We start from the raw sequence: 15,389 nt of genomic DNA, 5'->3' as shown, positions 1-15,389 counted from the left end.
GCATGGGGGCTCTGCCTCTCGCACCCCACCTCCTGGGCCGACTCTCGGGCTCAAGGTCTGGTCTCCGAGGCTAAGAAACTTGGGGGTTGGAAATCCATCCAGGGAAGATGGATAGATAGATAGATGGGGTGCTCTTGGCAGGAGCGACGAGGGTCTTGATTTTTATTATTATTATTATTATTATCATTATTATTATTATCATCATCATCTTGGTTTTGGGGTCATTCCTGAGCGCAGAGCTCCTGGCAGGCTCAGGGGACCAAATGGGATTGATCCTAGGTCGGCTACATGCAAGGCAAACTCCTTACCACGCTGTGCTATCACTCCGGCCCCTTTATTATTATTAATTTATTTATTTATTTATTTTTGGTTTTTGGGCAACACCCGGCGGTGCTCAGGGGTTACTCCTGGCTGTCTGCTCAGAAATAGCTCCTGGCAGGCACGGGGGACCATATGGGACACCGGGATTCGAACCAACCACCTTAGGTCCTGGATCGGCTGCTTGCAAGGCAAACACCGCTGTGCTATCTCTCCGGGCCCCTTTATTATTATTATTATTATTATTATTATTATTATTATTATTATTTTAGGGTTTGAAGTTTGTTTGCTTGGTTGGTTTTTGGGTCACACCCGGCGGCGCTCAGGGGTTACGCCTGGTTCTTTGCTCAGCAATTGCTCCTGGCAGGCACAGGGGACCATATGGGATGCCGGGATTCGAACCACCACTGGTCCTGAGTTGGCTGCTTGCAAGGCAAATGCCCTTCGGCTGGCTGTGCTATCTCTCGGCCCCTGAAGTTTTCTTTTGGGGGGGCTGGGGCACTCCCCGGTTGTGCTGCTGGAAGGGATCACTCCCGGCTCTCCTCGAAGTAGGTGCTGCGGGGTAGGGAGGGAACCAGGCAGTGCGGTGCTCGGGATGAAACCCAAGGCTCTCGCGTGCAAAGCGCGCTCTCCCGCGTTCCCCGTTGAGTCATCTCCACCCCGTGGAGGGAATGGGGTTCTTTTTAAGGGCAGCAGGGTTGTTTCCTCAGAGGCCCCCCGCTGCAGGGCAGGCATTTGTTCATGCAGCAAGTATTTATTGGCTGCTTGCGAGGATGCAGGGAGGGAGAGCGAACCAACAGGTATTCCTGCCCTCGGGGCGCTTCCAGTCGGGCTGACGGACTCGCTAGCTCGCTCAGCGTCACCCCAACTCCCTCCTGGGACTTCTCCAGCCACACCTCCTGGCCCTCCTCCTCTAGGGATGCCACTCACCCTCCAGGCGCCCTTAGGGAACCCCAAGAGTTACAGACCCGCGGCTACTGATGCTAAACTGAACCCCGCAGGGCAGGGTTCCAACTCGAGGATTCAGGTCTCTGAAGTTAGGGGAAGAAATGATGTCACCTCAAGTCCTATATGGGCAAAGGTGGGGGGCAAAATCAGATCCCCCCCATCTACGCACCCATCCCCAGTCACCACTTGCTAAAGGACCTCCTGGACCAAAGGTCACACACTTGGGCGGCGGGAGGTGGGTGGCAGCGGGGAGAAGGCCGCAGTCGGGGGCACCGGCGACACTTCAAAGACCTTGGCGGCCGGGACGCTTCCTGCGGGGGAGGGGCAGACCCACTGGGGGACGGGGTTCGGGGGGAGGCCGCCCCCCTCCAAGCACTGCCCCCTTGGCCGGCTCTTCCGCCCGCACCGCCTCCTCCTTTTCACCAGCACCTGTTCAACCGGAACATCAAGGGGCCGGGGCCGCCGCCACCCTCCCCTCCGTCTCTTTAGTACCTTTCATCCGGGAAAGGGGGGTCGGGCCCAGGCCTGGACTGGGGGGAGTGGGGCGGGGGTGGCGGGGAGAACTTGTCCTTGACCTGGTCTGTGGCGTCAGGGATTTACTCCCTTAATCCCCGCCAGGCGAGGCTGCCGTTTGGGGAGGTCGGCTAGCTGCTTTCTGGGCTGCAGACCCCCTACTGCTCCTTTGCTATCTTCTCCCTGCACCCCCAGAGTCTGTCTCTGTCTGTCTGTCTGCCTGTCTGTCTGTCTGTCTGTCTGTCTGTCTGTCTGTCTGTCTGGGAGAGCTGCCAGGTCGAGAAGGTTGCATCTGCTGGGCTGGGTGGAGTTGGGGTGGGGGGCTGTCTGCGACATTTCCTTGTCTGGAAGAAGGGGTTTATAAGAAGCCAGGGAGGGTTGTCTTGTCACCCCTCTGGTCCCAGGGCTAGAATCCCTGAAGAATACTTCCAAGCCTGTGTCTTGGTCTCCTGGGTGAACTCTATTTATACGAAAAGTTAAAGCAAGGTCCAGACACGAAGTCTCATGAGTTTCCAAATTTACCTTTTATGAAATAATTTAAATAATGGCAGGTGGGACCGACCGCGACCAAGCTAGCTGCAGGTTAGGGTTTCGTTGGACCTGGGTCGCTCCAAGCCCCGGAGGTGAGGGTTGGGCCACCTGCGGGGTGAGCCCCCCTCACCCCCAACCTGTTTTTGACCCCCTGCAGAGCTTTTGTTTTCTGACCCTGGGCGGGCTCACAAGTGTCACAGCTAACCTGTGCGATGCTTGAGTTGATCAAATGTCGTGGGAATCATGTTTTGTTTAATCCAACTCCCCACGATTCTCCAGGGTGGGTGTTGGTTTGGGGCCTATAAAGCTTAGGGGGTCACTCCTAGCCGAGCTCAAGGGACCAGCTAGGCAGTGATGGGTATGAAAAGTGGCTGGACTACATGCAAGGCAAGCGCCTTCCCTTGCGTACCAAGGTTCGGGTGGACAGAGGGAGAAGTTTGCCCAAAATCACACAGCCTGAAAACATCGCAGCAGGGATTCGAATTCAGTTGGATCTCCACCAGACAAGAGCTCAGTCTTGAGATGAACTAGGAACTCAATCCCGGAATTGGAGATAGATATTCCCTTCCCAGGACTGCGGAAAAGGGGGGCCCTCAGGGAAGCTGGGTTCCATTTGTGTGTGTGCTCAGGGTCCATCCTCGTGGGGGATGTTTTTAACTTTTCCACTATTTTCCTGGACACCTATTACGCTCATGTTGAAAAAAAGGGGGGTCTGGAGAGGGCACAGAGGAGGGCGTTTGCATTTGTGTGCCTTGCACACAGCCAACCCAGGACAGATGATGGTTCGAATCCCGGCATCCCGTATGGTTCCCCGTGCCTGCCAGGAGCGATTTCTGAGCACAGAACCAGGAGTAACCCCTGAGCGCCGCCGGGTGTGACCCCCCTCCAAAAAAATGAAGCAAGCCAGCACTGGAGGACTCAGCCAAGCCATGAATGGCTCAAGGGCATCGCACGCTCAGGACATGACCGAGTCCTGAATGCTGGGTGTTTGGCCGAGTCTGGCTGTGTTATTATTATTTATTACTTATTGTTATTATTTGGGCAAGTGACTTAACTTCACCGACTCGGCGAGCACCCCCAGGTGAGGATTTAACAAAAACTCCTATTGCAAAGCGGGAAGGTACGTAGTAGGCGCTCAATGCGTTCAGCCCCCTTTCTCTCGGCTCGGCGCGGTCCAGCCGTGCGTGCCAGGGCTGGAGCAGCAGCAGCAACTCGTTCCCGCTCCCGCTTCCCGCCTGGTCGCCCCGGCCGTCCCGCCGCAAAGGGACTGGGGCCGCGCGGACCAAACAGAAAATTATTTCCGCCGGCTCGGCCCGCCCCGGCCCGCCCCGCCCGGCCCCGGAGCCAGAAGGGGATTGTGGGGCCGCCGCTTCGCTGCTGCTCGGGCCCGACCGCGCCGGGGCCCGCAACCTCCGGGCCCGGCACTCGGGGCCACGATCCGAGCGAGCGATGGCAGCGGGCGCGTCTGCGGGTCCCCGGGCCTGGCCTGGCCGGAGCGTGTTGAGGTTTCGGGCCGCTGGATTGCTGCCTCCTCCTGGCTCGGTGCTTTGGGGACCAGCGGGCACCCCGGCTTTGTGGGTTTGCTTTACAGCTTGCTTTTCTCTCGCTGGCTCCCCAAAACCGAGCTTCTGACCTTGGGGGTGTTCAAAGAGGTGCAGATACTTTGCTGATGTGACCCAGCCACTGGGAGGCTTAAGGGGGTCGGTCGACTTGCAAGCCTAGTGGGAGAGCCCGGCTGGCTTGCTAGGAATAAGAAATGGGGAGGGGGCGCGCTAGCATCCCTCCAAATGGGCTGGCGCTGCCGCTGTAACTGGCTTTGACCGTGCCAGTGATGCGGTCTCGGGGACTCTCGGTTTCTTCTTCCCAAACAGCCTGGGGTCCGTGGTAGCAGCCTCCTCGGGCTGGCTCGAGCATCATCGGGAAGAGAAAGGGTGATTTCCCCACTAAAGGTTATATGATTCCGCCTGGTTTGGGGTGCCAGGGTGGGTTTTCAGGGTTTTCCCAGGTCAACTAAGAGGGAGAGAGGTTCCAGTGAAGAGGAACTGGTGGGAGGGAGGGGATTCCCCCAGTCTTAGGTCAAGAGTCACGATGGCTGTAAAGAGTGACTCTGCTTTTCACATTGTTTTACTGGAAGAACACAGTCTTTTGGGTCACATTCTGCTTCAACTATTCCCTGGCTATGGGATACGGGGTGGCCTTAGTTTGCCCATCTATAAATTGGGGTGGACTGGGTTCCCTTCCACCAGTGTGGACACCTCCAGCCAGTCTATCCCTTCAGGTGCTTGCAAGTGGGCCCAGGACACTTTTTTTGTTGTTTTTGTTTTTGCTTGTTTTGTTTTGGGGCCACACCAGGTTGCATTCAGGGGTTATTCCTGGCTCTGCGCTCAGAAGTTACTCCTGGCAGGCTCCAGGATCATATGGGATGCTGAGGATTGAACCTGGGTCATCCACATACAAGTCAAAAGCCCTACCTTCTGTGCTCTCACTTGTGGGGCCCAACCCCACCCCTCAGGACACTTTTTGACCATGTTAGGGCATCAGAAATTTCCTTGAGGACCAGGATGTGAGGTCACCATGTGATCAAACTTTTCCCAGAGGTACTGTGACTGTGCCAGCCCTACCCCTCCTAACTAGCTGTGTGACCTTGGGGTCCCCCTCACTGGCATTTGGTTGGGTGGCTGGATCTTAAAAAATACCACCACCACCAGTTGACATTCTGTGGTTGATGACTCTGCTCTCTGGGGAGTTTCTGGGCTCAAGGATGACAGATGAACAGCACATTTCCCCTACCCCGTTCCTCTTTCCCACCAGTTCCTCTTAGAGGCTCATCTTTATCGCTCCTGTTCTATTACCTCCTTTTTTTTGGGGGGGGGGGTTGGACACACCCTGCAGTGTTCAGGCTTTACTCCTGGCTCTGTGCTCAGAAATCGTTCCTGGCGGGCACAGGGAAACATATGGGATGCTGGGATTCGAACCAATGTCGGTCCTGGGAAACATATGGGATGCCAGGATTCGAACCAATGTTGGTCCTGGGTTGGCCGCTTGCAAGGCAATACCACTGTGCTATCTCTCTGGCCCTCTATTAGATGTTAGATGGAGTTCCAGCAGACACTTTACAGAACCTGAACCCTCAGGTTTGTGCCATAGACACGCAGCTAGCCTCTGGGGTGGTGGGAGAGGGACAGGCATGCAGAGGAATAATTTCAACTCTAGATGATAAGGGATGCGATAGTACTGAGAACAGTGCTGACACATGCAGGCCAGCAGGAAGGAAGGAACTGTGTATGGAGTCAGGGAAGGCCAGAACTGAGACCAAGTGGGTGAAGGAGGCTTGGCAGGCAGATAAGGACAAGCAGACACCAGGAAGGGGTGGGGGTGGGGGCACGCGTCATTCAAAAGCAGGAATCAGCCAAGAAGAGCCCAGTAGAGTGGAGCTGGGCATCTTGTCAACCACAAGGCAGCGTGTGTGGCGCGAGAGCAGGAGGGGCAGTGAGGGACAGCCTTAGACAGAAGCCACAAGAAGGGACCTTGGCTGTCTTGCCAAGCTGCTTGGACTTAATCCTGAGGGCAGTGGGAAACCGCTAAAGGCTTAAGTAAGGGCTGCTGGGCCCTGTTTGCACATTGGTTGCCAGTCTAGGGTTGGTTAAGGTAGGAGGGAGACTAGAGTTTAGGATTCTGGTCTGGACAGCGATTTAAATTACATCTGAGGGGGCCAGGAGAGGAAACTGGGGACATTGGTAGTGGGAATTGGACATTGATGAAGAAATTGGTGCTAGGACATTTTATGCCTGAAACTTAATGATAACTTTGTTATTTTAATTCATGGTGATTAAAAACAATAATAAAGTTGGGGCCTACCACTCAGAGCCATAAGAAAGCAGGTAGGGCATTTGCTTTGCACGTTGCTGACCCAAGATCCCAGGCATCTCATATGGTATCCCAAGCTTGCCAGGACAAACTCATGAATGCAGAGCCAGGAGTAATCCCTGAGCACTGCCTAGCGTGCCCCCAGCCAAAAAGTATTGTGGGCCGGAGCGATAGCACAGCCAGCTGTTGTTTGTTTGCCTTGCACGTGGCCAACTAAAGTTCGATCCCCTGCATCCCATATGATTCCAAGCCTGCCAGGAGTAATTTCTGAGTGCAGAGTCAGGAGTAACTCCGAAGTGCCACCAGGTATGGCCCAAAAAAAAAAACCCAAACAAACAATAACAATAACAGCAACAACAAAAAACGTGGGGCCTGAGTGATAGGACAGCAGGTAGGGCACTTTTGCCTATGTCTGACCTTGTATTCGATTCCTGGCATCCCATTTGGTTCTCTGAACACTGCCAGGAGTGATTCCTGAGTGCACAGCCAGGAGTAACCATTGAGCATAACTATGTGTCCCAAAAGGAAAAAAAAACCATAAATGAATAATAAAGAAAGGGGGGCTGGAGAGATAGCATGGAGGTAAGGCGTTTGCCTTTCATGCAGAAGGTCGATGGTTTGAATCCTGGCATCCTATATGATCCCCTGTGCCTGCTAGGGGCAATTTCTGAGCATAGAGCCAGGAATAATCCCTGAGCACTGCCAGGTGTGATCCAAACCCCCTCCCCCAAATAAAGAAAGGGCCTAGAGCTGTGGTGCAGGGCGTAAGGCAATTGCCTTGCACACACTAGCCTAGGACAGATCCCTCAGCATCCCATATGATCCCTTAAGCCAGGAACGACTTCTGAGCGCATAGCTAGGAGTAACCCCTGAGTTTCACCGGGTGTGCCCCCCCCCCGAAAAAGAAATACAGATTCTAAATCAGGATGCAGAACAGCAATAGATCTCATGCCTCCCATGCATGAAACCCTGGATTCAGCCCCAACACTGCATAAAAAAATACATGTTGAAACACATAAGCCATTGTGAAAATACACATCCAAATTTAGAGGGCTGGGGAGGAGGGTAGAATCAGCATTTATAATAATTCAGTGTATGTGGGACAGAGTACAGATGTGGCTCTGGAGGAAAGAGCAGTATGATTCCTGCCATCAAGACAGATACAGGGGCCAGTGCAATAGTACAGCATGGGGCTGAAGAGATAGCACAGCAGTAGGGCGTTTGTCTTGCAGATAGCTGATTTGAACAGACGGTGGTTCGCATCCCGGCATCCCATATGGTCCCCTGTGCCTGCCAGGAGCGACTTCTGAGTGCAGAACCAGAGCTAGGAATCACCCCTGACCGCCACTGGGTGCGACCCTAAAAACAAAACAAAACAAAAAAAGTACAGCGAGGAGGGCATTTTCTTTGCACACAGTCAACCTGGGTTTGATCTCCAGCATCCTAAATAGTACCCCAAACCCTGGTAAGTGTGATATCTGAACATAGAGTTGTGAATAAACACTGAGTATATTTGAGTGTGCCCCACCCAAAACAACAAAAAAAAACCCCAAAACCACATTACTTGAGTAAGTATTTGGAGGCTTGTAACAAGGATCCAGTTGAGAGAAGGGTTGATTCAGAAAATGGGGGCCAAGGAGAGAGCAGAGAAGGGGATGCTGGGAAGGTGAGGCTGTGAAAACCAGGTCTGGGACAGCTTGGCGAGCTGTGCCAAGGGATTGTTCTCAGTGGGAGAGTTCGGGGGCCTGTGAAGGGCACATATGGCCACTTGGAGTGGAATCCGGTGTGGGGGTGAGGAAGGAACTGTCGACACCCCATTTGGATGCACTGGCATGAGATTTAGGTAATAGCTAGGGTGAGGAAGCTCTGTGGGCAGTGATTTATCGGTGACTTGCACAGCTGAGAAGCCAGTCCTGGGGTCTGTGAACCCCAAGGCTCTGAGTTCCATAGGAGAGAGACACACACACATTACTGGTATCACCAGAGGCTTCCTGGCAGCAAGCCCTGGCAGGTTGGAAGACAGTGGACTCTGTTCCTCCAAGGAACTATCTTGTCTGAAATGTCACAAGAAGTTAATAGGCAAAAGGGCAGCACATTTAGAAAGGGGATTGTCTCAGGCCCCGAATGATAGCACAGCAACTCGGGCAGGGCATTTGCCTTGCATGCAGCTGACCTGCATTTGATCCCTGGCATCCCATAAGGTTCAGGTCCCCTGAACCTGCCAGGTGTGATTTCTGAGTCCAGAGCCAGGACTAACCCCTCAGTGCTGCGGAGTGTGGCTCAAAAACAAAACAAAGAAGAAGAAGAAAAAAAAAAGAAACAAAGGAAAGGAAAGGAAAGGAAGGAAAGAAGGAAGGAAGGAGGGAGGGAGAGAAGGAGAAGGAAGGAAGGAAAGAGTTCTTTACGTGACTGAAACCCAACTACAATCATATGTGTAATTAAGGTGTTTAAATAAAGATATTAATAAAAAAAGAAAGGAAGGAAGGAAGGAAGGGCCAGAGAGGTGGCACTACAGGTAAGGCGTCTGCCTTGCAAACACTAGCCTAGAACAGACTGCGGTTTGACCCCACCCCCCAGCATCCCATATGGTCCTCCCAAGCCGGGATGATTTCTGAGCGCATAGCCAGGAACACCCCTGAACATCAAATGTGTGTGGCCCAAAAAACAGAAAGGAAGGAAGGAAGGAAGGAAGGAAGGAAGGAAGGAAGGAAGGAAGGAAGGAAGGAAGGAAGGAAGGAAGGAAGGAAGGAAGGAAGGAAGGAAGAAAAAAGAGGGTTGTTGCCGAAGTGCACACCAAACACCACCAGGAATGACCCCTGAGCACCAACTAGGAGTAACGCCTGAACATTGCGAGGTGTGCATCCTGCCTCCCAAGTAAAACCTAAGCAAAGATGGGGCAAAGCAATAGTACAGTGGGAAGGGTGTTTGCCTTGCACATAGCCAACCCACGTTCGATCCTGACATTCCATATGGTCCCTAGGTACCGTCAGGAGTAATATCTGAGTGTAGAGACAAGAGTAACCTCTTAACATTGCTTTGGGTTACCACAAAGCTCCAAAAATCTAAGCAAAGGAAAGAGTACTAAGGTGAATTTAGCTGTGGGTTTGGAGCAGGGACAGCTATCCTGATCTAATACTGATCTCTGGGAAGAATTTTCACCTGGGCAGGTCACTGGAGGAGGACACAGAGAAGACAAAGGAGAGAAAGGATCTGCAAGAAGGAGGGCCTAGAGGTCCTTGGCTGGAAAGTTTGAGGCACTGGAGGGTGGGGCTAACCACACTGGCTGAGGGTGAGGTCCATTTGTGGACCCCTGTGCCAGGAACACTGACAGGGAGATGAGACCAAAGTCAGCTTACCTGCATTTTTTTTATGTTTTTGGGGTTTGGGGTATCTGCCTAGTCATGTCGGGGGAGGAGTTATGTCTGGCTCCATGGCCATTCCCAGAGGTGCTCAGGGGGAGTAGTGGTGCCAGGAATCGAACCAGGGGGTGCTGCATGCCAGGCATGGACTTCAGGGGCTGGAGAGATAGCACACTCGTAGGGTGTTTGCCTTGCATGTGGCTGACTCCGGACCAATGGTGTTCAATTTCCAGCATCCCATATGGACCCCTGAGCCTGCCAGGGGCGATTTCTGAGCCAGCCACCTGAGCATCACCAAGTGACACCCCCCCCCCAAAAAAAAAAGCATTGACTTCAGTCTTCTGGGTCATCTCCCACTGCCTCACCTATATTTGTCTTGTTCTGGGGTCATACCTGGCTGTGCTCGGGGTAACTCCTGACTCTACACTCAGGATCACTTGTGGTAGTACTCATTTACCCTTTGGGATGCTGGGGAAGATTTGGCCAATTGCAAGGCCAAGGCCTCCCCTACGTGCTATCTCACCTGCCCTGGGTACAGTGGGAGGACAGATGGACTGTAAACAGGGACCCAGGAAGGCTCCCAGTCTGCTTGGAAAAGGGCAGGAAAGGCTTCCTGGGGGATGCAGAGCCTAAGCTGGAACTAGATGGTGACTTGGGGCCGGTGGAATTTTCAGGATGAGAAAGAGCAGGGAAGGACCAGGGCCAGGATCTGCAAATGTGCAAGCTAGCCTGAAGGCATCTGTGTGTATGTGTGTGTGGGGGGATCTTAGTTCAATGAAGGAAGAGAAGTTGGAGAAAGGAGAGAAGAGGTGGGGAGGGCACTTCCTACTTGACCCAGACCTGCCTGCAGGAGCCAAAGAAATTGCACAGGGGTGCTGGCTTTGCCTGTGCTGATCCCAACTTAAACGCTGAACCCTATAGAGCCCCCCACAAGCACCACCAGGAGTGACCCCTGAGCACTGCTGAACATGATCCTCAAACTGAAACAAACAGATTTGCCAGCAGGAAGTTCTCTGGGAGATGCTGAGCAGACAGACGCCCAAGCGTAGAATGCACAGCAGAACTGAGGGATGGGATGGGTAAGGCGGAACACAATTCCACAGAGTAGTAGTTTCTTTCTGTGCCTCCCCCCCTTCCCCAGTTTGAGGCCACACCAGGTATTTTCCAGGAGCATTTCCAGATGGTGTGGTGTTCAGGGATGGAACCTGAGACTCACACATGCAAACAATGTGTCCCAGTCCTCAGAACTGTCTCTCTGACTTAATTGACTTATTTTTTTGAAGTGGAGGAGTTTGATTCCCTCAAGTGATTAGACTCAGGGCCTCTGGGGCTGGATCAATAATATAGTGAGTAGCCAACTGGGTTTGATATGAACCTCTAAACCCGCTAGGAGTGACCCCTCACTGCAGAGCCAGGAGTAAGCTCTGAGCACTGCTGGATATGCCCCCCCAAAACAACAACAACAACAACAAAAGCCAGGACCTCACACAGACAAGGCAGTCACTTGACCACTGAATCCTATCTCTAGCTCCTATCCAGTAATTTTTCTGTTTTGTATTCAGGGATATAACTAAAGCATAGAGTAGTATTGAATAAATGAATGGGTGACTGGATGAATGAATGAATGAATGAATGGGTGAATGCAGGGACCAGAAAATGGAACAATGCATAAGTTGTTTGCCTTGAATGTGGCAAATCTGGCATCAATCCCTGCCACTCTATATATTATCCCCAAGTCCACCAGAAATAAGCCTGACACGAAAAAATGAGGAGGATGAAGAGATATACAGTGGGTAGGGCACTTACCTTGTGCACAGCAAACCTAAGTTCAATCCCCAGTACATGTGGTCCCTGAAGTACACCAAGAATGAGCCCTAAATGCAGAGTCAGGAGTAAGCTCTGGTATGAACCAAAACAACCCCCCAAAAGAAAAAGGTGCATAAAGAAAGAGAACCAGGACTCAAGAGTATGGATAGGACACAGTGAGGGAGGGTGAATGGGGACAGAGGTGATTGTCTGTTGACCATTGATACTACTGATACTCATGGAGTGGAAGAGTGACTCCTTGATTTCTCTCTTCAATGACTGGGCTTGCAAAGAAGGAAAGGTGCAGGGTGTGGAGACAGCTGATGAGTTTAGTTTGGGGTTTGCTGACTTTAAGGAATAGGGGGTAATTCCAGAAAAGGATGAGATATGTTTATTACTTTATTTATTTGTTTGTTTTTTGGGGTCACACCTGGTGGCACTCAGGGGGTTACTCCTGGCTCTGCACTCAGAAATCGCTCCTGGCTGGCTCAGGGGACCATATGGGATCAGGATTTGAATCACCATCCGTCCTGGGTTGGTTCCATGCAAGGCAAACTCCCTGCTGCTGTGCTATCTCTCCAGCCCGTTTATTACTTTAAAAAGGGTAACAAGAGGGAGGGCCGAAGAGATAGCCTGGAGGTAAGGCATCTGCCTTGTATGCAGAAGGACAGGTGGTTCAAATCCTGCATACCATATGGTCCCCCGTGCCTGCCAGGGGCGATTTTTGAGCATAGAGCCAGGAGTAACCCCTGAGCACAGCCAGATATGACCCAAAAAACAACAACAACAAAAAAGACTGGTCCGATGGCAGTGGTTTATCAGAATTTATTAACATTAGTATCACAAAAGTTGGTATATAAGCCCCCCCACTGCTCAATTTGACTGACTTTGAAAAACAAAACAAAACAAACAAAAAAAGGGTAACAAGGCAGGAGTGATAGCACAGCAGTAGGGCATTTGCTTTGCACTTGGCTAACCCTGGACAGGCCTGGGTTAGATCCCCGAAATTCCATATAGTCCCTTGAGCCTGCAAGGAGCAGTTTTTAATTTTTATTTTTTTCTGTTTTTTGGGTCACACCCAGTAGCGCTCAGGGATTCCTCCTGGTTCTACGCTCAGAAATATGGGATGCCAGGATTAGAGCCAACGTCCTTCTGCATGCAAGGCAAACACCATAACTCCATGCTATCTCTCCGGCCCCCAGAAGTGATTTCTAAGCACAGAGCCAGGAGTAACCTCTGAGCACCGTCAGGTGTGGCCCCCTAAATAAGGGTAACAAGGGGACCATAGGGATAGTGTAGGAGATAGGGCACTTGTCTTGCACTCTGCTTCCTCGGGTTCCACTCTGGCACACCATATGATCCGCAAAGCCCACCAGGAGTAATTCCTGAGCTCAGAACTTGGAATAAACCCTGCGCAAAGCCAGGTGTGGGCTGCCAAACAAAAACAAGGCTTGCTCTTCAAGCTTGAGGTCTCCCTTCAATGCTTATCTCTCTCACTTGCTCATCTCTTATCTGCTTGCTTTGTTCTGCCTTTTCTACTATAGAGGAGCCTGTGTTCACCTGTATTTCTCTTGTATTCTTCTCTTTCGGTCTTTCTAAGTAAATTTTACTTAATAAGGTATATCTTGCAAAAAATTTATAACAAGTAAATTTGTATAACACTTTATTTTGTTTTCGGCTACACTCAATGGTGGTCATGGGTTACTCCGGACTCTGCACTAAGGAGTTACTGCTGGCAGTGTTCAGGGAACCATATGGGATGCCAGGGATCAAACCTGGCTCAGCTACGTGCAAGGCAAACACCCTACGCTCTGTACTCTGGTTTTAGTCCCCCCAAATTATATAACACTCTTTAAGTCTCTGTAACACTCTGTTTTGCCTTTGTGCCAGAGCTAGCATAGAGGCAGAGCAACAGATAGTTGCTCGGACACATCAGAGATTGTTCAGGTGCAGGCACAGGTCAGAATCTGGAACCTGAGGCACAGCAGTTAAGGAAGAGAATCAGGTTGGCAGGAGCACAGGAGGAAATGAGTGCAGTGGCACCCAGTGAAAGAATGTTCTGGAAACCAGGCTGAAGGAGCAGGAGTGAGGCAGTGTTCCTTTGTAGTGTTAAATAATTAATGATGTTGCTGGATGGAGATGGATGGATGGAGAGACCTTTCTCAGCCATCCCAGGCCACGTGGCTCTGCAATCCCCATTCAGCTGGCGGGTCCCAGGTTTAGGTGAACGGCGGAATCAGACTCATCCAGAGACAGGCATCAGGAAGTATCAGCTTTATTCATACCCTATCCACCACATGTGTGGCCTATATCATAACCTTTTAAACATTCAGCCATTCTTAGCTAGCCCTGCATCTTAACGCCTTTCAGCCATCTTCCCTTTGACCTCCATGCTGGCAAAAGACCAAAAGGGTCAAAAGCAAAAGCCCTAATCCTCTCTGGTCAAAGCCTTATCTACCCCTTCCAAGACCCCCTCCCAGGAAATGGACGGGGTCTTGCAGGTATGGTTAACGTAATATCTGGTTCCCAAGACCCCCGCCCATAAATGGGCAGGTCTCAGGTAGTTACACCTAAATCCAGGGTAGAGTCACATTCCTTCTCAGTGCAGGGGCTGTCAAAAATAAGGGAAAGACTGAGTGTAACTGCAGATGCTTCCTTGGGACAGGTGGGCAGGCCAAAAGGGACAGGGAGGCATGGCATAAATTGTGGAGATCTTCATGGTTACCAGTACCACTGCTCTCCCAGAGGAAGCAGATGATGGAGCCCATAAACAAGTGTGTGTGTGTTTGGCTTGATAGCACATTTTCCCTCTTATATTTGTTTTTATTTTTATTTGGGGGGGAGGGGTCACACCTAGGGGTGCTCAGGGCTTACTCCAGGCTCTGCACTCAGGAATCATTCCTGGTCAGGCTCAATGAACCATCACAGGGGTGCTGAAGATCAAACCAGGGTCAACAGCATGCAAGGTAAGTACCCTACCCACTGGATTTATCATAGCTCTGGGCCCCATAAAACTTTCTTTTAAAGGCTAGGAAGATAACTCAAAGGCTGGAACATGTGCTTTGCACACAGGAGGCCTGGGTTCAATCTCCCTCATTGCATGGTCCTCAGTAATGCTGGAAATAGCCCTGAGCATTCCTGGGGTGATCTCAAAACCAAAAGAAATACTTTTTGTTTGTTTAGGCTGGGAATATAACTCAGCAGTAGAGGGCACCCTGTGCATATATGAGGCCCTGCATGGGATCCCTAGCAGCCAAATCATTTTTGTTTTGTTTTGGGGCCACACCTGGTTCAAGGATTACTTCTGGCTCTATACTCAGGAAATACACCTGGTGGTGTTCAGGGGACCATATGGTATGCTGATAATCAAATCTAGATCAGCCATTTGCAAGGCAAATTCCTTACCCACTATACCATTGCTCCATCCAAAATATCTATTTTAGTTATAGAATACAACACACACAGACACACATATGGGGGGTTGGGCTATATCTGATAGTGTTCAGGGCTTATTCTTGGCTCTGTACTTAAGGATCACTCCTTTCTGAGTACCATATGTGGTAGCAGGGATAGAACCTGGGTCAGCTGTATGTAGGCACAAATCTCCCTGGCTATACTGTCTCTTCAGCTCTAAATCAACTTTAAATGATAGAATTTGCATATGAGGCATACATTTTAAGTGTATAAGTGATGACTTGGATGACTTGTGACAAATGCAAATAACCATGGTGGTCAACCAACAAATTATGAAAATGGGCTGTGTATGCAAATCAACCATCTCCCCAATCTCTCTCACTCTCCTTAATTCTTTTTTTTTTTAATTGGCTTTGGGCCACGTCTGGGATTACTCCTGACTCTGTGCTCAGGGATCATTCCTAGTGGGGCTAGGGGGAACATATGGGGTGCTGGGACCATAGGGCAATTGCCCTACCTACTGGACTAGCACTCCAGCCCCTTCTCAATTCTTTTTCTTTTAGTTTGGTTTCTGGGTCACACTTAGAAGTTCTCAGAGACTACTCTCAGCTGAGTGCCTCACTCCTGCAAGTA

This window comes from Suncus etruscus, chromosome 1, assembly GCF_024139225.1.
Source record: "Suncus etruscus isolate mSunEtr1 chromosome 1, mSunEtr1.pri.cur, whole genome shotgun sequence".
NCBI lineage: Eukaryota > Metazoa > Chordata > Mammalia > Eulipotyphla > Soricidae > Suncus > Suncus etruscus.
Note: the sequence above shows the minus strand (reverse complement) of the source record.